This window comes from Gallus gallus, chromosome 14 (assembly GCF_016699485.2).
Source record: "Gallus gallus isolate bGalGal1 chromosome 14, bGalGal1.mat.broiler.GRCg7b, whole genome shotgun sequence".
In the NCBI taxonomy this organism is placed as follows: Eukaryota; Metazoa; Chordata; class Aves; order Galliformes; family Phasianidae; genus Gallus; species Gallus gallus.
Genome location: NC_052545.1, coordinates 3,570,170 through 3,593,839, shown reverse-complemented (window position 1 = coordinate 3,593,839; position 23,670 = coordinate 3,570,170). Strand labels below are relative to the sequence as shown.

Here is a 23,670-nt window from a genome sequence, read left to right as displayed (position 1 = left end):
TAGTAAGACTAAAATCTGATGTTTTTCCGTGAAGTTAAAGAACTTTAAAACAGAGTTACAGATAGCAATCCACCACAACCCCACTCCTATGTACCCAGTCAGACATATCTCAAGTTTCTCAAAATACTTATCACTCAAAGTAAACGCACAGTTAGTGAGTCAGTTCATTAAATGTTATCAATACTTATTTTCTCTAAAAATAACCTGCAAACCCCCCTAAGTGGCTTTCTAAACATAAAATGCAAACCATTTAGAAGAGAACACATTTGAAGTTACTAAAAGTAATATTAAAAGGATGCAATCTTAAAAAAAAAAAAAACACATTAGCTTTTAGCTCTTGTTTCAGCTAACATTCTTCACTCTTACAAGTTTAAAAGTACCTTCAGTGTATTTGGTCTGGGAAGTAAAAGCCAGTAATTCTTATGCAGCAATACAGCATCTGGGACAGAAAGTTGGCTACAAAACTCGAAATCCTGGGAACTAAAGCTGCAGAGTGTGAAAGCTGACAGGAATCAGCTCGCTCTGGTAATTTTCTACTCCAAAACAATTATGCAGTAGCTTTCCACATATGGACAAACCAGCAGGATGACAAGACCTACCTGCTGCACTGTGCCCACAAACACAAGTTCTGTTTGAAATTCAGCAGGAGTTAGGCAGCTCAGGAGCATTGCTCTTGAAGTGCCTGGTATAGAGCTATTTTGGGGAACCCTACAAACATTTGTGGGATTTCAGATTGATGAGAGACTCAAGGGAATGCACTGATACAAATTACTGTAATTTCTCTGAGGTCATTACAGTTTTAAGCAAAAGCAAGGGCAAATTGCAACATGAATTTTCAAACAAAGCAGAATAATAATAATGCTGATCAAAGTTTGATGATGCTTTAAATACCTAACACAGACTTCTCGGCAAAATAATTCCAATCAGCATAAAAGTCTTTGATTTACGTGCCAAACTTTACTTGGAACAACAGTAGTTCAAAAATACTGCCTTTCTGAACTGTATTTTCCAAACTTTGATTCTGTAAAAAAACTTAAGGCACTTTGATGTCTTGCACACTACAAGGACACAAACATCTCATCTCAGAGAAGTCAAACTCCCACCTTCTCTTGTAAAACAGTTTCAGCACTCCATTCTCTGAAAACACTTTCCCTTTGCTTGATGCAGCTCTTAGCTGCAGCAGTACACAGTTCCCTGAACATTAACAAACATCTGCAGCACAACACTCTGTTCCCACTGCTTCCATAATGCATCTCTTAGTTTCCCATGTTTCTCCTTCCAAAAGCTTCTCAATGTCCCGCCTGCCTACCCACATTTGCTGGGAAACTCCACTGGGATCCCCACCTCCTCCTTTTCAGAGTGCTCCTGTTTTTGTATAGACATATTTTGCCTACACTTCTGAGGGGTCTTAAGACAGCTCTTACAATGATGTCCTTGAGGAGTACCAATTCCATTTTCATACCGGTAACATACATAATCTTTCCAGAGATTCTCCAGGTAACTCTGCTTCCCCAGGAATGCATTAAGCAGCAATAAAAGGACTACATTGTCACTTCTTCCATAAGCCCCAGAAATCAGTGTCCATTAAATAACCAAGAGGTGGTCTTTGTAGGAGGCTGGTATTCTAGTCAACATCTGGTGCTCCTGATGCTTTGGGGTTTACCTGCAGCTCCCAACATACTTTTCTTAGGGTTGCCTGCAAGCACTGCTTCACTCAGGCTCATCACCTTCAGCACAGAGAGTGCTTTGTAACTGTCACACTCATCTCAATTCATCCACATCCTAATATGCATTTCACTTGAAATTCCCAATCTGTGCCCTTGTCAGAGACTGGGATAGTCACAGAGTGACTCCTGTGAAGCTCAACACTGGCTGCCCCATTCAGCCATTCCCAGTATTGCTACCTGTTTGGATTTACATTTGCCCATAACAACTTTACCTGAAGCTGCAGGGTGCTTCATTGCAATTCTCCCCAAACACCCTTCCTTCTTAATTGAACTCAATCTGCAGAGGACTGTATGGACTCTAGGCTTTATCAAGAGACTCTATGACTCCAGATTCTTCCTGGATCTAGGCAACCAGTGGTGATTATTTCAGTTCTGATTGCATTCATCCCATACTCTCCCATTGCTCATCCAACCTGGACTGTTCCCTTTACAAAAGTAGCAGCTCCTAGAGTCAGCAGAATTTCACTTTTACTGAAGAGGTTCTTATTTACTGCTTCAGCATATTTCAGAATGGAGAGCACACACACTTCCTACACTACATGATCTCTTTGGCTGTGTCTCTACCACACATGCTGCAGGATTTCTAATGTCGGACTTACACTATACTGAAAGTGAGATCTTTTAAATAAAAATGTTAATTTCCATATTTAAATTGCAAACGTAAACAAAAAAGAAATATGTTACCAAGTTATAACATCATAAATACATTATAAATAAAAAATAGCTGGAAAAGTATTAATTTACCTCTAGCTTGAAAAATAAGAGGAAATAGGCACAAATTGATTTGATTTGCATTTTCCTGTCTATAACTTACAGTTACCAAACTATTCCAGGACACTTTCACTGTGGGCAAGAGTGACTACACATGTACAGTATTTACAGGAAAACAGTAAGCACTGGAGAAGTAGATCAAAATATTTATCTTCCTTTGGAAAACTGTTGAAAAGGTCCTGCGTGTCTTCAGGACCCACTAAGAGTAATCTGCCATCTCAGCCTCAGTTCTCTCTGTGATTTGAATCACCTCAGATATTTAAGGCCATGCTTTGGCAATACAATCGCATTTTATAACCAGGAGACACATTTTCAGGTTATGTTTTACAAATTAGACTGAAATGAGAAATAAAACACACTAAAGGTTAAAGTCTCCAAAGAAAACATCTGTTTAGCTGTGGGGTTTAACAGCAGCAAGCTTTGGAGGATCACTTTCTTTAAATCAATTATGATCGATACGAGCCAGATGGCCAGGCTGTCACACAGGATAGAGCTGTCGGGATGGTAAGGTCACTGCATCTATCAGTGGGAAGCTGCTGCTAAGGTGTCACAAAGGGAACTTCTCTGCTCATGGCCCAACTACTGCAGGACAGCACCAGGGACCAAGGCACGCCGTGAAGGGACTCGATAAGGTTAGCACAACCGACAGTGTTTGTCAAATTGTCCCTTACCACACTTGTGGAAAGGTATGAGAAATGAAACTACACTGCATTATCCATTTTGGTCACAAGAAATGTCCAACGATTTCTCCTGTGGGGAAGTATTTCCTTTCCTTGCATTTCCAGACAACATTTTGATGTAATTTCCTACAGACTGCATAATGTAACGTGCACCATACTGCGGATCAGCTATCAGTAGCATTATTACCATAATTAAATGCCATCTCTTTGAGGGGACAGAAATTGCACGTTCCTACTATATCATAACTGATATTGTACAGCCACCTGTAAAATAATCTCTCCCGCTGCTCCAGAAACTCACTCCAGAATACCAATGATTACCAAGCTTCATTACTTTTATTATTACTGTAACCGTATAGAGATGCACATACTCTATCATTACAAGGGAAGAAATTAAGAGAAAGTGAAGCGCCTAAAACCAAGTACTAAAACAAACCGTCTTCAAGTAAAGTTTGAAAACACTCAGATGTTCTCTTTAATGCTTTAATGTCAGATTTGGTTATATGCACCAAATTATAGGATATTACAGTCTGTTGCATCCCCCCCAGGTGGCCTCGCTTAGACTTACTCAGCTCCCCTAACACCGTAATTAAAAAGAACAGAACTGATACGACTCAACTGAGAACAAGCTGATGTATCTGTTCCTTTCTTTCCTAAGATGTGGTTTAAAATAAGTAGCTCTGTGTTGTTTAATAGCCTGAGTACTAGTAAATAATTTACTGCAGAAACACCAACATACTCAAATGTTTGAATGGGATACTTCACCCATAATTTACATACAGTAAATTACTCACTAAAACTGTTTTCCATTCAATGTACTTTTTCAAGGAAACAGCAAAAACAGGAGATTGGGACAATACATCTTCTGACAAGAACAAATGTCCTCACCACACGTGAAGAAAATTAGAGCTACACTTCATGACTGCAACATTACTGATTAAAAACACAGAGGAATTTCTCTGCTCAATGACAAGAAAAAGCTGTACATGCTTTACCATGTATTACCATTACCATCACCATATATTTACCAAAATATTGGCTTTTAGAAGCAAAGCAGGCACATTCAAGGAGTCTTCATGGCAGCAGGGCAAAAGCATTCCAGTCAGCATATTTCTTAGCTTTAAAAAGTCATGTTCTTTTCCATCTCTTCCCAATATCCACGGTACACAGCACTGCCCTTCCTATTCAGGAGCTTTCTGATGTGTAAACTTCCATGCTCATGGATCAGGCCCTAATCTTTTGCTGCTACCTACCCTTATAATTACTAATACTAATAGTATAATCCCTTGTATCAATGTTGCAAGACAATATAATACTCAATTAAATAAAATTCTTCCTAGTTTCTTTAAAAGAACAAAGAACAACCTGTAAGACTTGATATCATGAAACGCTTTTCATGCTAATCTTTATCACCAAACAAAGCTTTGGTTCATAAAATTGTCACTGATTTTAGTTCATTTTCCTCAAGTTTCAATTTAACTTCCTCTTTCCTGTTACATTCAAAATAACTTCAAATGCTTATTTCATTATTTGATACATCTATGTATAAATTCCTTAATTTACTTCACTTTTCCATTAATCAATGTAACATACAGCAAGGAAAAAGGCAATTTTTTCTATTTCTGTATTGCTGTCACTGACTAATAATTCCATTGACTGTCAGCAAACCACTCTGTTTTCTATGTTCTAGAACTCCCAAAAATTAAAAAGTAAAATTAAATGCAGAATTAATATTTCCTTAAGAAAGAGTTTTAAGTAACAGGTTAGGCTTACCTAATGGCTTGAAGATAGTAAGTTCTACACTAATTGCGGACATTTCTACCCCTTAGGTGCCACGTGTTTTTACTTCAGTTTCTGTTCTGAAAATATTCTTAAGAAATATCTCAAATTCTCAGTAATGTTAACCACAAAAAGCTTTTCAGAGAACCAGCATTCCTTTGAGTTGCTGTCCTAGCATGGTTCTCTTCACAGGATCCAAAAATGCAGCAGGAATTTAAGAGAAAATTACATGATAAACGTACAAATAAGAGTGCTTTGTATGCACTCATAAGTGGAGAGACAGGGCTTGTGCACAAATGATAGTTTAACTTTTACTATATGGAGAACTGAGGATGCAGGGGAGACAGAATTGTAAAACAAAAGTATATCTTCAGAGTCAATAACCTCATTGCCTTACACTCAGCATGTACAATCCTCAAACATCGCTCGATAAATCTGCAACTTAATTACATTAAAAAACAGGCAGAATCTTGAAGTCTCAGGAAGGCCTCAGGACAAGGCAGCAGTGTGATCCCCCCACACAGCCCAGAGGTGGGCAAGGCTCAGAGTCAGAGCTGTTTTTGTCTCACCTCTTGCCCACCTCTAGATTGTACAGTTTTTGTTCACTTCTTATGGATTGCAGTAAATTTCCCAACAACTGAAAGCAGACTGACTAGTTGTTCTTTGACCAAAATAACTGCTAAACCACCTTCTGACAGGTGTCCTAATGGAGATTCCTAGCTGACATGAAGTATACAGTTCTATTTGAAACAGACCTTTTTGAAGTGGAGGACTGATGCCTAACACTTGCTCAAGGACACTGCCAACATCCTATGACATTGATCTGAGCATTCACCTCTGCACAAGCTGCCTCATTCTTACCTGAGCTATTTAGTGTGAAATCCTACTCTGGAAAATGACTGTGCAGTGATAAGAACATCATCTTCCCTTGTGTCTTTATCAGTTAGTCACATAAGTAAGGTTAATAATTCTACTACAGTACAGCATTATCATGCTGTATAAATCCCTTCCAGATGTTAGAGAAGTACTACCAGTCCATCGTGACCTCAAAATAATTTGTTATACGCCTACACCTTTAGTGAAAGTTCTTCAATCATCCAATTTAGGGGAGAACAAACTCATTAGAAATAATTAATATGCATTTGAGACTGTGTAACTACACATCTCCATTTTTAAGCATGGGAGAAGTTACAATTTTTCTTAGCATTCCTTAGCATACTCACATCGTAGTCATAAGTTGTACTTATTTGTAAAGTAACACATGGGTTTTTCATTTTTATCACCAAGTGAAATTGAAGATGTGCAATTACAAATTCATCCAACAGTATCAAGCAACATTTGAACAGCAACTATATCTTATGTCATTTTTTTATTCATAAAAGATCCTTTTATTTTGATGGGGCTGGCATTGCCATCCATTTTGGCATAAGAGTGGGCTGAGTCCAACCGTTAGACAGCACACAAAATATTTGGATAGGAATACTGTAGTTAAAATAGACTGCAGAGTACAGGCTCCTCTTCCATTTTTTCCTTCCAGGAGATCCAGCAGCTGGTAGCATAAGCTGCCTTACCAGCCACATTTCTTGTTGTAGGGTGGACCTAAACATCTTTAAAAGCTGCTGCCTCATTGCTGCTCCTTCCTCCAAGAAGTTTCACTGCTTTCTGAACATGGCCTCACACCCACACCTCTCCTCTTTGGCATTAAGGAGCAACAGCTTTGGTGAATGTAAAGAGACCACATCGCAGTGCTACCTTGGAGCAGCGTGCAGAAAACTGCATCTCTCCCTAACTGCCACTGCACAGATAAGAGTGGTGAAAAGAACTGACCACTACACCATATATTGCAATTATCTGTCATTTTTAATAATTGTTATATTTAAAATGAAAAAAATGTAAACAGGAGACAATCAATGTGAAACCTCATTTTACCACAGATATAGAGACTAGAAAAGGAGTAAAAAGCCACATGGTTAAGATTTTGGAAGAAGTGAAGTTCTTTTATACATACAAAGCGAGAAGGGAGAGCTTCGGGGGAAATAATTTCAAGAGAATAAGCCAAGTAATTGCTCATAAAGTTTGTCACATAACCAACGTGAACCCGAGTACGAATGTAAAGTTCTTGTTTACAGAGAAGGGGACTTTAACGAGCCATTAATCTATCATTTCATATCACGAGTCAAGCAATTTGCAATTGAAAATTAGAAAAACTTGTACAGGTCACACCTGCTACTTGCAAAATGTTGACATTCTTGCTATATTTCACAAATATACTGTCAAGTCTTGAAAGTACAAGATGAATTAATGCAATTAAGTTTTTGTTTGGATTACTAAAACAAGCCGTAATTGATTGCTCATATTCTTTACTTCATTAATGACTCTCTAATTAGCAAAAACTTATCAGTATCTGTGGCTGAAGGGTTAGCAGTCAGTGATAAAAATTCAGGTGTGAAATAACCCAATTTACAATATCAGATGATGTTAATGATTTCGTACAAAGAAGTAAGGTCCCATGAAATACACCCGCAATTCCTATTACAACCTACTGACAATCACAGTTTTATATCATGCAAAGATTACTATACTTATCTTCTCATTAGTAACTAATTTCACTCATTCCTCTTGCCAAGGTAATTAAAAGATTTTTTTTTCAGGCTGAAATGAATTAATAGGACACTTGGACTCCACTCATTTTTCTCATGGTAAGATAATAAGCACTTATACACAAAAATCAAAATAGTTGCGTTACCTAATTAGAAACACGAAGGACAATAAATCCTCTAATATACTAAAATAATAGAAACGCCCTTTAGTGTGTAATCACCATCAGATCTCCTTAACTTGCAGTTGTATTATAAAATAGATATGAAAGTGAGCAAAATCTCACTGAAATCTCACCAGTTGTTCCTCTAAGTAGAAAAGCTTGGTAACACCACACCCCTGAAGATGGTTCTGAAGGCAGTGTTTTGAGTTATTAATGATTTAGAGACTCATTAGTGAGCTGATCAATTTCCATGATCAATCTACAGAGCTTTTGTCAGAAAAATTAATGAAGGAAATAATAATAAAAAAAAAAAAAGACCCCATGAGTATGAGGTAAAATCAGGAAGACCAAACCTAAGATCTTCGAGTAACATTTACCTCCTTCTGGAGCTCTACAAGTGTCCCTGGTTTACTGAATTCCTGCCTCATACACATGCATTGTCACATGCACAGGGATAAGGCAATGGGACCTTATAAAAAAAAAAGGTCATTAGGTCTGTTTTGTTATCAGGTAGGATCTGTTTTGCCATCAAGCAAAGCACCCCAGAGTGAAGTGGCTGAGGCATACAGTTGGCAGATGAGGAAATTTGAACTGATCCATTATGAACCAGAGAAGGACTGGTTCACAAGTGGTGTGGTCTATAGGCACACAAGGACAAACTCACGTATCATTTTCAAGATTTGAATTATTATATAGGCTGTAAGCACAGCAGATCTGCTTGATTTGCAAGTGTAGATTCTGATTTATCTGAGCATAAGCACTTGAATGCACAGTTAAGCTCAGATTAGAGACAGATTCTGTTTTAATTACTTCACTGGAATCAAGCTCTTGTTAGTCTCTTTAAACATCATCTTATCCAGAGGGTTCTAGATTTATCATCCCTTTGGATTTCAACTTACATAAAATATTCATTGCAGAGATGGTTTGTTCTTTCAGTTTCTCCTTTCTAAAAAGCACCATAGACATTCACCTATCTTCAGTTTTTGTTAAAAAAAAAAAAAGCACTGCAATCTGTGCTCCAAATCTCGGTTCCAAAAAAACAACAACAAAAACAACATAAAACCCACCAAAAAAACTATCTGACTTAAAATTATAGGCAGTATTTTCATTGGGAAGAGATGCCTGATAGATTAAAAAGAAAGCTGTCTTTACAAAGCTCTCTGAAGATCAAAAGAGGTCTCACTTGGATGCATTTTCATGCCAATGGCTAGGAGAAAGAATAGCCTTCAAGGAAGCTGCTCAGTGAATCTCTAAGTGATCGGGCAGCAGCACAGAGCATAAGAACCTTCAAAAAGGTCAATGGATAACAAAAAAAATCTTTACCATAAAGGGTTTTTGTTGTTGTTATTTTAACTCCACGATGCTAACTATAGAATTTAACCATATTTAGCAGTAATTTCTTCAAAATAATGTGTTAAAGTAACAACTACTAACAAGAAAAAAAAACAAGCCGCCAAGAAACAAGCAAATCGCTGCACTGTTTATAAAGATAAAATGCTTTTTGTTACTTCGAGCACTGCTGCTTAAACAAATATTTAAAGAACAGCAAAAATTCCCTCAGGATATTAAATAACTGTGCAGAAGATTAACCTCACTATGCATTTAATACAAACAATTAATAAAAAATATACAGTCAATTAAAGTTGTCTTTTTGTAGCATAACAGGAATCTAACAAACGAATTCTAATCATGTTTTCACTATCACAATTTGCACCAGAGGACATCCTGAGTCAGAAGGGACCCACAAGGATCAAGTCAATGAATCTTATTCCTCACTATCACTTAACCCCAGGAGAACCACATATTTTGTCCCTCTGTCTGCATTCAGGATTTCCACGAGAGCATTTGTGCAACACTTACGTCATTGCTTTCTGCACTCCTTCACCTTAGCAAGTCAGCAGTAAGCGTCCTGCATTGTTGGTCTGGCCACACACAGGGACTGTAAATCACTCAGTTCTGCGTGTGCCATGAAGTTGAATGGAACACAGACAACTGACAAAATATTTTCTACAAAAAGATGATTTCCAAATGGAACAAGAGAATCTGTCCCATAAAAGCAAGCATGTATTATGTTAGGATGATTCCATGCCCTTCATACTGGGCCAACAAAACACTTAACATCAATATTATCCTTAAGAAACTTAGCAGCTTTCCCTGCACTGCATATAATACATGCTTATTCCTTAACTGAGCTCATCCGCAAGCTTTCATTGTTTTTATATATTTTCCCCCAAAGTGAGTTCACACAACAATGCCTGTGATTTACCCTTAAGCTCTGTCATGATGAAAGGTGACCTTAAATCTCCAGAGCAGCATGAGCACTGCAGTCACATTAACACTAGTCATATGAACACTGCCAGCTTTTCCTTCCTCCCTGTCCCCTTTTCTTGCTCAGATGGATCATGAAAGGTTTTGTAACTTTTTTTTTTTTTAACTGAAATACCAGAATTGCTTTAGAGAATTGAAAAAATACCTGAGTTAAGCTAAGAAGTACTTTTTCTAGCACCATTTGAACAGATGAATAGGAGGAAATAGCTTCTACAGGACCCTTGACATCTCCTTCTGCCTCTGTACTCTGGTTTTGGAACAAAGACAAGGCAAGGTGATCACTAAGAACCCCTGGAAGTATTAGACTATGTCACATATAGGCTAAGATGCTTTTAATGAGGTGTGTGGTTTTTCACATCTATCATGAATTTTGATAAAACATGATATTAAGATAGGCTTAAAATAAAGCTCCCTAATCATACCACAAGCATTAAACTAGTTCATTCTGAGTCTCCATAAACATTCAACATCAGTGAATGTCAATGGGTACCATTTTTTCCTTCATGGAAGAATTCTATTCCACACGTGTGCTTGATGTACACATCCACGTTGGACCACCCTGCTGCTGCCAACTCTCTCACAGTAACAAAATGTTATGGAATACTGATGTGAAGGTTCAATATCTACTGCCGTACCACCAACATCTGTTGCCACGGACCAACATAATAAAATAGGAGGTGTTACTTTTGGATCAGCCCTCATACAAGAGTTTGTCTTGCTACCTCCCAGTGGATTGAGCTTGGCCTAACTTCCAGTGCCCTGCACCTGTGGCAGGTATTAGGGTCACTGCCAGCAGAATGAGAATTAGCTGTGCTGCCCTGACTGCCCATGAAGCAGAGAAAGGAAAAGATGTTAAAAAGTTGGAGCACAGAAGAAACTTCTTGTGAAAGCAACATGACACTGAAGTGAGAACCTCCAAGTTGATGAGTCACACTTCCCCCCATCCTCAACCTTAATTTGTTTTATTTATGCTACAGAAAAAAAATGTTTCTTGCTAAATTACTCTGATTAGTGCTGTCCCATTAGAGCTGAGTCAGTTGCCAGCTCACAGTCCCTGAGCATAAATAAATAAATAAATGAGAAATAACCAAAATTAATCAAAGAAAGTAAGCATAATTCCCCACTAGGAAATCTGTCATGATTTTTTAGCAGTCTGAAAGTAAAGGAACTCATGAGTTCTTCATGTTGTTGTTTTAAAATTTACTCCCATAATATAAGATATGACAGTCTGAGTTTGAGAACTTTAAGCAACATTTGAATGTCTGTTTACAAATCTGACAATTGAAAACCTTCCAGTTACTTCATTTGAAGTTTTAATCAGCTATAGTGCTGGCAGATGACATACACAAGAAATTGCAACCCTTACCCACAAAATACTTGAAACATGACTCAGCTCCTGATGAAAGCTCAGAGTACTAACAGCATTCAGTCCTGTGCTGGGAATACTTCGTGATGTCCAGAAAAAGACAAGAAAGAAGCAAATGCTAAGAAGCAATATGCATGCCTTTCCTCAAAGGAACAAGAACAGCTAAAAGCCACATGGAATGAAACTACATCCTCATTGCTTCAATAAACACTCTTGTTTTTTTAAAAAAGTCTTAATTATATGCTACCTTGTCAGAGCAGCGTGATGATAAGTGAAAGAACTTAAGGAGGGCTGACTTAACACTGACTTGAATTTTTCCTTCAAAGGCCTTGCTGCTGGTACGACTTCTTTGTCAGGAATCAAAGGCTACAGAAAGATCAATGAATTCAGCACCAGGCTTTTGAGTTGGAGATCTTTTCTTGCTTATTAACAAGGGGAAACAACAGAAAGCACTGATCAATGGTACAACACAATATACACAAAGCCAATTTACTCTTCAGGAACATAATGCAAGTTCCTTACCATAAAAGCTTTGTCAGTAAAAGTCTTGCATACAATTTCATTTCAACACCAATCAAGCTGATAACTATCATGTCTGTAACACCCAGGAGTAGTTTTTTCACACTGTTTATAAACTGGAATTACAATATATACACCCAACTTTTTAGGAAAAGGACATTAAGATAAGAGAGATGGGTACATACTAAAAAAATAAAACTCTAAGACACTTTATTTACACTTTATTTTCTGAACATACAACATGCATATCCCGACTAGGGGAATTCCAGTGAACTTGTCAGTGGACTAAATATATTATGTATGCTTTCTCCAATGCTTATTTTCTTTAAAGAAATCAAACTTAAGTTCTGGGAGTGATCTGTGGTGTGTTGATAGCAGCCAGCAGCCACTCACTCTCCCCCAAAATAGGACAGGGGAGAAAAGAAAGGAAGAACAGAAGTGAGAAAATTAGCAGTTCAAGAGAAAAATAGTTTATTAAGTGAAGGAAATGGTAGAGGAAGACAAACAAGTAATGCAAAGGCAGCAACTTCACCACCTCCCAGAAGCAGACTGATGCCCAGCCACTCTCCAAGTAACTATCTTGGAAGAAGAATAAAGCCTAGTTTTTGTTTTGGTTTTTTATTGCCAGGCATGATGTTTCACAAGATGGGACACCCATTTTACTGACTCAGGTCTGCTGTTCCAGATGCCTCCCCAGCCTCTTGCCCACTACAAGCATAACCCTGGGAAGGGGTACAGGAAGAATGCAGATGGAGAGAGAGCATTAATGCTGTGCAAGCATTGCTTAGCAATAACCAAAACATTTTAGGGTTATCACCACTGCTTTAGTCACAAATTCAAAACAGCAGCATACGGGCTGCACCAGGCAGAACCAGTACACTGGATGGGGCATAAGCTATTAATACGTACAGTACTAAAGATGGAAATAGATGTGTTTAAAATCCCCTCTCCATCTGCCTTCTTTATACAAACATCAGCATTTGCTGTGGATTCTACTTGTCATAGTAAAATCCTATGATAATTTCTGAAGAGTGACAACATTCTTCTTAATTTTTATTATTTTTGTTTTAATCTTTCATGATTTTAATCATACTCTCCAAGGTTAAAATTGGTAAAAATGCTTTAAATCATTTAAATCAGGGCATCTGTTATTTCTTCAGTTCTACTATTCCTAGCAATATAGACCACAAATAATGAACTAATTTCTGCATCCCAAAGAACATAAATAAAATTCTCTCTCATTTCCAGAGCAACCACACATTTAATGTTCATGCAAACACTATTTGGATGGTACTGTACTGAGTCAGATATACCATATTTCTGTTGAGCCATTAAAAAGCATTTGCAGTATTTATTTCTGCAAGTATCCCAATATCTACCTACCTGCTTACTCATGTCAAAATTTTAGGCTTCTATATGCAGGAAAAACATATAACTGGAGCAGCCACTGTAAAATACTCATTTTCTGCACTTCTCATCTTTTTCTCGGTTGGGAGAAGAGAGAGGAACTGAAGATTGTATCACCAATTTGAGACATAAATATTATATATTCTGGGTTATCTTGAGGAATTAAAATGTCCCTTGGTTATCATATTCTAAAGCAAAACCTATTACACTTAGTCTGCATATATTATGAAACTTTTAAATCCCATTTGACAAATTCAGTTAAGCACATCCTTGGAAAATGGTTGTACAGGTAATGGCATCACTCATAAGGATGCTTAAAACTTCATTAAAGGATACAGGTAAATTGTATTAAGATATATTCATCTAACTCACCAGTACAATTCAAACATAAACCATGACAGGAGCCACATTAGTAGACTCAACTTGTAATGACAGAAGTACTTGTGTCAAACTAATCTACACTCCACATGTCTATGGTCCAAAGCACAGTCAATCAGCTAAACCAAACTAAAATACTTTTAGCTCTGAGAAAAGCATGTTTTTTAATGTGATCTTTTTCGGTAGAGTTGTGTAGATATTCCTGAAGTGCAACTGCTGATTTTGTACCAAACACACCAATACAAAAGGAATAAATAATAACAATAGTAATAAAAAAATCATACTCTTGGTTCTTCTCTGTCTGTTTAAAGAAAGCCATGATTACATGTCATTGAACAACAATTTTAAGTCATTTCATACATATACAGTAGCCATGGAAAAGCCTTGAAAATGGTCATTAAAATAATTTATGCAATTACAACCACAAAATTACTTCTATTCCATGCATAGAAGTAGTCAAACAAACTACTTGAGCATAAAGTTAATAGAACACTATTTTATCAAGGAGTGGCTAGCTGAGATTTATAATGAAGTAGTCTATTCATTTAACCATGGTTATCACTACATGTTAGAGCTTCTATGAATACATTTTACTAGCATCCAGTGTGGAAAACTTTCCTACTTAAAGAAATTTCATCTGAAATTTTAAATTGAAAGTACAATTCAGGTAGTATCAGGTAATATGGTTTCTTTCTCATCCACTCACTACAGAAGAACATATTTTTTGCTATATATAAGGCAACAATAATTCTTTTTATGTGCTCTCTCAGGTACCATATTTTTGTCTGTGATTAAATGGGACTGAACAAATAAACTATAGACAACTGATGAAAAGGTGGAGTGAATAATTACAGTAAATTTGTAACCACTTCTATTGTCTGCAAAATTAGTATAAAAATAGTAGTGGCAGAACACACTGAGACATTTTATTACGCTAATTTAGCAGTCAGTGAAAGGAAAAATATATTCTATGTGAGGTATTATAGTTACTTCTCATACTCTGAGGTCAAATTCTCCGGAACTATTTCATCCACAGCATCTCAAAATGTATCTTTTCTTTATGAACTAATTTCAGCCACCTTGCCAAGTAAAAGAATATCCTTTTCAGATTTGAGAAGTCTATCTGGAAGAGAACAGATCTGCTGACACAATGAAATTAAAAGCTGCATTGTTGCCTTCTCCATCATAAAGAAAATCTGCCTTAACCTTTTGAACAGCCACTCCTGGGCCACCAGCTACATCACTGCTTAGAAACATACATTATCTAATACATGTTAAATGCATACATAAACATTCTGTGCTTTCAGAAGCCACAAATGTTAACAAACATAGTAAACAGAGCTCCCTTTAGCTGCAGGAGAATGTTCTTCAGCTCATGTCCAAAACTGCACCAATTGTCTTTGTGAAGAGCAGAAAAAACTAACAATTCAATTTCACTGATGGTAAATGTATTTGTCAATTAAAGGAAACAAGAGGAGCAGTGAAAGATTAATTGAATTCGAAAACCAAGCACTATTTTGTCCACATCTTTGGGCTCCATTCAGTAAATATGACAGGCAGCAATAGGACTCTTATTAATGAAACACAGAAAAGAGAAAGTCAACTTAAAACTGCTGGAGAGAGTTAATTACTGAAAAATGGAAAATGGCCGGTTATTTATTGATTATTCTATTGTATTTAAGAATATCCTTACATATAAATTACCAGTCTGGGAAAGCAATATTGATTTTAGCTTGATAATTACAACCAGAATAATCCTTTTGTAATACAAAGCTCTATTCAGTACAGTATTTACCACAAAGTTTTGTGCCATACAGTACAATGACTTACCACTCATGACCTCTGAGTAGCACAACATTAATATGAGCATTGGAACAAGTTTGGTGGTTTGTGGGGTTTTTTGTTTGACTCCTTGGAAGATTTTTTTTAATTTGCTTTAATGACCGAAAGTCTGAATGACTGCTGTGGAAATTGTAGAAACTACCAAAGCAGCAGTAACTTCCCTCAGCTTGGCAGAGTACATTTACAAATTCCAACCTTTATACCCACTTTCCATAAATAATCATCTTCAAAAAAACCTGAGACACATTTCCAAATTCCTTTGAGATTAAGGGACATAATTAAGATTAAATATTTAGTATTTACATTGCTGTAAAATATAATATTGCACTCTGCTTTCAAGAAATTCTGGTAAGATAAGTGCCTTTCCAGCAATCCTAAGCTCAAGGGCTTCTTGAGTACAAAAATATTGGGTTGGGCTGAGGGGAAATCTACTGAACAAAGTGCTTTTGTTCCCTACTACTACCAAACAGGTAAGTGATCCTTGTGAAGAGCAGCAGCACAAGAGGTTAGAGAGAAATGCAGATTTTGGTCTGGATAAAGATATCTAATTTTTGTATATTTTGGTGAGATCCCAGGGTAGCAGTCCCACCTTGTTTTCTACAGAAAAAATGGGAGGTAGCATATCAGATCCTCGGGTACATCAGGAGAAAGCTTGTGGTCTATTATTGGAAAAGAGTATATAGAACTAATGGACAAGGATTTAAACTTGCCATTCAAAAGAAAAAAGTATATTCATGTACACGTATAAAAATGGAAGTGCAGATATAAACATAATATCTATAGATAATCTTTCCTATTACCAAGTACTTTTTCTATAAAATTGGTTGGTAATCTAATTAGAAAGCACTAAAACTGATGATTCAGCCAAACACTACTTCTTCCTGATCACTACTTGCTTTCTGACTACCTATAATTAGAGACAGCTTTCAGTCAATTTAGATAAATCCACAGCCACCTAATGAAATACAGCCAGAACATTTTTCAGTCATTGTTTCTCAGCAAGGAAGGCCAGCAGGCCCTCACTGTACTACATCTGAATAGTTACAAATAGTATTCAGAAGAAGAAATATTTGATTTTACCTGACACAGCAAAAATGAAATGAAATATCCCTGGTATATAAATTCTCAATAAAATTTGAAAGTAAGGTTAAAGTAATGTGTTCTAAGATTAACTTCCACTCATGGACAGAGGCACTGTGGTCCAAATAATAATTTCTCAGATGTTTTCCTGAGTTGAGACAAGGCCAGTAAACATCAATCTTGTTGGCAATAATATCATACCAACATTTTTCATTCAAGAGTAAACGTCTGAATCAAGTATTAAAACTCTTTATACGACATAATTAGTGTACAATGAACACATTGTCTTGAGAAACTAAAACTTTGTGTCAGGAATCCCTTACTAAAATATGACAGAGATATGGTGTGATTTACTCCATAAATTGCTTCCCTAATAGGGTAGCAATTCTGCAAAACTAAAGAAAGCAACAATAGCTCAAAGAACATTTTGCCATGCTGGTCTGTTCCACTACAGCCAATCTAGTTGCATCCCTGAAACTATGCAGTGCAGTCAAACTTTCTCTTTAAAATTACTTCAAGTGAAGAACTGAAGCTTTGCCACTTCTGAAAAGCCTATTCTATACATCACTAAAACAGAAAGTTTAAATCTTTTTTAAAAAGGCAGTACTGTCAGATGTGTCACTTGCTGTCACCATAGGACCACCTACCAAAGGTCCATGGGATATTGTTTACAGGCTGAATGCGTGGTTCTCACAGTACATTTATGGAGTTTCAGGAAAGACTTGTTTTGGTGCAAAGAACATAGTCTTGTTATTTGAATGCATCACTGTACTCTGTAATCTGTTTTCCAATGCATTAGATTAACATTTATCTCTTTAAGCACACAGCTTATATGTCAAAAAAATCCTCTACAGTGTCTAGAGCTGTGTCTCCAGAGTGCCCCAGTTCCACACAGACTGGTACTTAGCGTCCCAATTTTGTTCACTTTGATAAAGAGGAAAACTATTCAGTTCTGACAAGTTGATTAACAACAATCAGTATTATTTTCAGAAAATCAGATCAGCTATTCCTAGAAAAAAAACGAAAACAATGAAACTATTCTCATCCAATACATACACCATATTCCAACTATGAATGATAAAGCAGATTTACAGTAGGGGCACTTACATAAGAATTATACCTGCTATCTAGTATTTTCATGCCCCAAATGATGTTCAATTTGACCCCAACATTATAGTTTGAAAGATGAGGTATTCTCTGCAGATTCAAAAGCTTTCATTTCAAAATAAATCTTTTTAACCTTATTACTGCAAAAATAGTCTCCACAAACCAACTTAAAGCTGTTCTGATATATTAGCAAGAGCCAAAAATGTACACTTGTATTTGCCATGCCTACTTCTATTCTTCTCTTCCATTAGAATGTAAGCCACAGTATCTCAGGAACCGTGCCCATTCTCATCTATATGTACCCGTGTTTGTTTTTATTCCTGCATCATGAATTATTAGGTCAACTTTGACTTTTACATTCCCATACAGCCCCACTGCTTTTTCAATTAATCCAAGAACAGGCTTCAATAGATGCACTGCTTTACAATAAATCTGTTTCAAAAGGATATAATTCTGCACTCTCAAGTGCTTTTCTATCTAGTTGATAACTATACAGCTCTCCCATCCAAAATTGGATATTAAAGATCAAATTGAATTGTATCTAAACTTCTGGATTTGCTAGACAATCTTCTGCCCACAGAGATATGGTTACAGTATCAGAACATATATTACTGAACACTGAAATTATGAAATATTTTATTAATATTCAATATGTCACTTCTACGGCTGCTGCTCTTGAAAAAGAGAAATACTACCAATAAACTGAGGAATATGCAGCATGTGATTTTTTTTTTTTAAATTATGTTTGGACTTAAATTTTGGCTGTTGATATCTGCTTGTATTACACTGTTTCATAAAGGCTAAGGAATTTGTATTTACCATGGTGCTCTTGGCTGAAAAGTCAAAGGATTCTGTGACCAAAAAAGAAATATTTCTAGGTAGCATCAGATGGAGGAGGAGATTGAAAGGTGCACCTCCTACACCTCATGTCGTTTTGCTGTATTGGGAGCAACTGGCTAATTCTCAACTACCATGATTTCATGCACAGCGTTCCTCTATGAAAGGCATACCAAAAAAAATAATCTATTAATTGCAGTAATTTATTGGTCAGTAATTGGCAAGGAAACCCCAGAAATGCTATCTGAGATATACACCTCTGGCATGCTGCCTCAAACTGAAGGAAAGAGTGAACGTATTAGGATATTTTTTCTTTTAAGATAGAGAATTTGCTAAGGAACTAAAGTACAAACACCAATAACAAAATATTTGATGTCAAAATGTTCAACTTTGTTCCTCTCATTAAGCAAGCAATAACATTCTTCTTCAGAAAACAGTACTTCCTACCGCATGCATACATTTGCGATGCATTAATATGATTCACGTTCGAAAGCTTGGCGTAAGTACTAGAGAGGGATTAGATATGATAACAAATATAAGCACTGCAATACGTACAAAATCAAAGGCCTTAAATTTTGAGCATAAATAGCAAGCTAAAAAGTATCATTTAGCACACAGAGGTCTATTTCTGGATCTAAGCTTGAAGACAGAAAATAGCAGCAGTACAAATACATTTAATTTTTCTGCAGGCAGTGATTTTTTTTTCTACCTCAAGAAATATCCCTATGGCAGGAAAGACCATAGGACTGCATTGAGGACATCACAGAAAGGTGATGGACAAAGGACTCCAGAAGTCACTTAGTAATTAACGACGGTGCTGTGCACAGCTATCACTGGCAACTGGAACACAGCCATGCCAAACCAGCATGCTGCAGCTACAAAAAGTTAGGCTTAAAAAACACCCTATACTCAGACTACCTCTTGTATCCCTCTTTGTATTCAAAACACTCAAGGCATCCCACAACAGTAATTTAAATAATATTATTCAGGTTATCTTTCAGATTATTATGATTAAATATAAATAGGTCAGTTCTATTCTGCTTCTTCACCGATAGGCATTTTAGAAGGCAATTTTTGTTTGATTATATATAGCAGTCACATCTTCAGACATCAAGAGACTGTGAATATCAAACAAGCGTTCTTCAGGTAAATATGTGACAATGAGTTACAGCACTGCCAGACCACCTGCTGGCATCCCTTTTATCTGACATCAGCCAACTCCTCTGCCATGGCTTTCCCTCAAACACGTTTCCTGAAGTACCCTGCTTTCCAGAAAGAAAGAGAAAACGATGAGAGTATCAAAGCAAAAATCTCACATCTTAAACCCAGAAAGAGGAGATAAAAATGAAACACTGTATGTGAAAGCCATGACACTTTTAAGAAATGGACAGCATTATCTCTGGAAAGACTCCAGAAAAACAAGTAACAATGGAATGTGGAACACCTGGCTCTGCAAAACCGAGTGTATGCTTTAACGGAACATCTTGTAGGGATTAGAGAAAAGGGATCAAAGGTCATGCATCAGCACTGCAAGTTTCCTCAAAATAAAACAGGTATGCTGCAGATTTAAAGCACCCCAAGCACTGCACTTCCCAAGGAGGCTACAGACAGTAGTTTCGTTTGCCTGGAAGAGGGGAGTGTTTGATCCATAGGACAGTGCGGAATTCAAGTAATTTCATTTTTTCATGAGACTATCAAAGACCACGAAAAACGCAACAATCTTAGCCCATGAAGACAACTGCAACCATGGGTTTTTATTTTATGTACTTTTGTTAAAACATTCTGGCATGTTAAGCCGAAGCGGTTGGGCTCTCTAGTCTCAGAGCACAGCAAACAGCAGTGTTGGCATAGGAAGCAGTTTTCCGACCCGCGGCACAGACGCAGCCACAAGTTGCAGCTATCTAGAAACACTGCTGAACCAGCTGTCAGATGCAGTGTACGAGGCTTCGAAAACATTATTTTTCCCTTTATTCATTATTTTCTGTACCTGCCACACAAAGCTTGCACAGAAGCTGCCAGGATGCAGATGGTATATATATAGCAACAAGTCTTTACACCAGTTCTGAGATTTTTAGCAGCCTTTTTTTTCTCTATACAGCTCCAGAGCAATCAATAGAAGTTCTCCCATCATTATTTCAAGCTTCCTTTATTTTGAAGAGAAGTGAACCGTTTCAGCTTGTTGCTATTTATTCTCATCTAGGCTCTAACTCAATGCTTTAAGGAGCAAATCATGCAACCATAATTAAACCCAACAGAAAGTTAAATACAAAAACACAAAAACAAGAAAGTTAACTGCCATGACCAGGCTGTACCACCACTCAAACCTGGATCTGAGAACAGAATCACCTTCAGATTTTTTCTAAACAGCTTCAAGAAGCTCATGGACCACTTGAAATTGATTCATAACTATGCAGAAAAACAGATTTTCTGGATACTTTTACAGTATGCCATAAAATGGGAGACTTGTGAAAACACACTAATGTTACACACAGGATTAAAAGAGAAATGACATTTAACTGTGATTAGCAGTGCTTTCCCAAGACAGTAAGCAAACCATCAAGAACTCACAGGAAGTCTGCTGTGCAATGCAGTGCACAAGGTTCTCTCATAGCTTCCTATAGAAAAGCAGAACTTGCTAACACATAGTCTACTAAAATTGAAACTTCTACCTTTATGCATTTGTTCCATCTTTAACATACATCAAATATTATGTAATAGAAACAGAAAATGGTGCAGAAGGCTAGACATTGCAGATGTCTGGAGATATAAAACTAACAACTCTTGAGTTAATCTTCTGTCACTGACCTCTGGCTTTGGTTTGAAACACCCGTTTTTTTTGCCTATTTCCATAGACTATTGAAGGATTAGCTCATGCTTACAATCCGTTTTAAACAAAACAAGATTTTGTTCTAATTGCTAAGTAATAGAATTACCGATGTCTTCCTTCTAAATAAAAAGAAAGGAATTATTTTGAACATGAGTTTTCTTTTACAGTTTGTTTGTTGGGATTATAGTCTTATGACCCAGTAACAATGAGGAAAGCTTTCCATTTATTTCAAACTGGCTTTACCATTTGTGTTATCCTTTGGATTCAGCCTAGTTTTATTTCTCTAAAATATTTTGGAGAAAAAAAACTATGTTTTTAGGTTTTATAGGAGGCTAAAAACAAACAAAAAACCCAAATCGCCCATCACTGCTGTAACATACTGCAATAAAGATTCTCAGAGGAGGAGTTTTCCTAAGATACTTCCACAGGCAGACTGTTTTTCAACTTGATTGAACAGGCTAACACTTTTTTCTGAAATTCAGCCCATGTCCTCAGAAACATTTGCAGTCGACTACACTATTAACATTAATGCACAGTTCTCCATGTGATGATGGCAAAAGAAGTCGTTCTCCATCCGCTTCATCAGTAATCTTGGCAGTCAGAACACTAGATCTGTGCCAAACATAATTTGCATGGAGAACCTTCTGCTAGTTTCAGGTAAAAATCAGATGAAGCCACAAGGCAAAAAAAAAGTCAGCCAGAACTGTGGATCTTCCACATGCTTGAAAAAACAGAATCTGCATGATGACACAGAACAATGTATTTACTAACTTAGCACAGATCAGAAAAAGTAAGGAGTGGCAGGGGGTGAGAGGGTGTTAAATGGCTTCCAGGCTTTAGGATCATATCATCCTATTAGAAGAGTTGGTTACTGAATATAAAATAGAATGGAAAAGTATGAAGAAAACTAGTATTATTATCAAATGACCTTGGTCTAGTCTCTCCAATAAGGATTATAAAACAACAGTACATGAATAAGAAAACAAAAGGAATTGGCAAGCTCTTCCAGAGACTCACCTTTGTCACTGCAACTGCTTTTAAGCTACAGGAATGGCATGAACTTCAGATGAAGAGGAAAAGATATTGCAAAAACACGAAATGTAAAGGTACTCCAACCTTACACATTCTCATCTCAATGTAATAAGTAGAGTAGAAGATAAAAATATACTCTCAGATCAAGTAGAGTTATGACTTTAAACAAGCCTAAGCAAGCACAAGATAAATACCAGGTTGTCAAGATTTGTAATAAAGCTAAAACACGCTGAAATAGAAGAACAAGGGAGGGGATCACTAAGAACCAAGAATTTCAGCTGCATCCAAAAAATGCTTTAGCAGGAGCTAATGAGTTCCAAATAAAAACACAAAGAACACAAAGGTATTGAAACCATCTGCACTGTGACGCCCCATTAGAACCCCAGTCCTGGCAGCTGATCAAATAAAAAAAGTTGAACTATTCTAGCTGTCACTTTTAGTTCTTTTTGTTTAAGAAGTTCAGAAAGTTGATTCAGTGTACACTCTTGACATTCAAATATTACAAACTTCATCCAGAAAGAATTTGTGAGAAATCAGATATTCACTGAGTATCATTTAAAACTGAAAATAAGGACAAAATTACTGTTGCTTTTTCTGTTATTAATGTGCTAATTCTCCTTCATTCAACAGATCAGTGCAGAGCTCTTGCTCAGCTGAATTCAGCCAACTACATATCCTCTACTTTAAGCATGTTACTGTATGTAACATCATTAAGTTTCAGAACTTGAAGATCTTGGATGACTTTTAAGCCAACTCATGACTTCTGAAGCTACAAACGTCTCAGAAATTCTGAAAAACAGAATGGACTTCAGGGTTAAAATTTTTCAAGAGCATTTATGCCCTTTTGAAAGACAAGGCAGAGATTTCAGCTATAGGTTGATTTATGCTCTCCTGCACTTGTCATTTCTTTCCTGTGCTATCAACTCATTGTATGCACACGCTTGCCTTACAAAATTATAGCAATGTTAACTTCTAATTAGATAGAAGTGAACATTCCCTTAATGCAAGTATAAAGATACAAAGGCATACACACAGTTTTTACTGTTTTCATTTTTTCTTTCATCTGTAGATAGATGTTTCTTCTCTATCTTAGACTATCATCCTCCAAACCTTGTAAAACATTTGGATACCTTAACAGTAACACAAGATATATATATATTCTTTTCCCCAAACCTATGCAAGGCTGGATTTCCAGGCTTTTCTAACAAAAGAATAGCATGACTGTATTT

The 23,670-nt window shown here is 36.7% G+C and overlaps 1 protein-coding gene across 2 annotated transcripts in view; it reads right to left on the bottom strand.

Annotated features, from left to right (window-relative positions):
- The window catches only part of SDK1 (sidekick cell adhesion molecule 1), a 365,337-nt gene that overhangs the window by 298,445 nt on the left and 43,222 nt on the right, over positions 1-23,670 (bottom strand). The gene's annotated exons all lie outside the window — the stretch shown is intronic.